Below are 750 nucleotides of genomic sequence, written 5' to 3' on the forward strand. Positions count from 1 at the left end.
ATATATATATATATATACATATATATATATATATATATACATATATATATATATATACATATATATGTATATACATATATGAAGATGTTGGGTCAAGGTAGATAATGTTCAATGCATGATGTATCACAAAAAGCTTTTAAAATGGACAATTTATTGATTGATTAGGCTAAAATGTGTGTGTGTGTGTGTGTGTGTGTGTGTGTGTGTGTGTGCGCGCGTGTGTGCATATGAATATGTGTTCTGTATCTGTATGCGTATACGCTTAGGCGGTTATAAATTTACATGCAAAAACATGCATATGAGTAAATTAAAATTATACTGTGTAACAATATATATATATGTATATATACTCTTTTACTTGTTTCAATCATTTGACAGCGGTCATGCTGGAGCACTGCCTTTAGTCGAGCAAATCAACCCCAGGACTTATTCTTTGTAAGCCTAGTACTTATTCTATCGGTCTCTTTTTGCCGAACTGCTAAGTTACAGGGGACGTAAACATACCAGCATCTGTTGTCAAGTGATGTTGGGGTGGGGGGACAAACACAGACACACAAACACACACATATATATATATACATATATACGACAGGCTTCTTTCAGTTTCCGTCTACCAAATCCACTCACAAGGCTTTGGTCAGCCCGAGGCTATAGTTGAAGACACTTGCCCAAGGTGCCACACAGTGGGACTGAACCCAGAACCATGTGGTTAGTAAGCAAGCTACTTACCACACAGCCACTCCTGCACCT

General features: G+C 36.9%; 1 protein-coding gene and 1 long non-coding RNA gene across 2 annotated transcripts in view; both read left to right on the forward strand.

Moving 5' to 3' along the window:
• Positions 1-750, forward strand: part of LOC106873705 (DNA methyltransferase 1-associated protein 1) — a 132,664-nt gene that overhangs the window by 79,782 nt on the left and 52,132 nt on the right. The gene's annotated exons all lie outside the window — the stretch shown is intronic.
• Positions 1-750, forward strand: part of LOC128251176 (uncharacterized) — a 13,663-nt gene that overhangs the window by 11,324 nt on the left and 1,589 nt on the right. The window lies entirely within an intron of this gene.

Source organism: Octopus bimaculoides, chromosome 28 (genome assembly GCF_001194135.2).
Source record: "Octopus bimaculoides isolate UCB-OBI-ISO-001 chromosome 28, ASM119413v2, whole genome shotgun sequence".
In the NCBI taxonomy this organism is placed as follows: domain Eukaryota; kingdom Metazoa; phylum Mollusca; class Cephalopoda; order Octopoda; family Octopodidae; genus Octopus; species Octopus bimaculoides.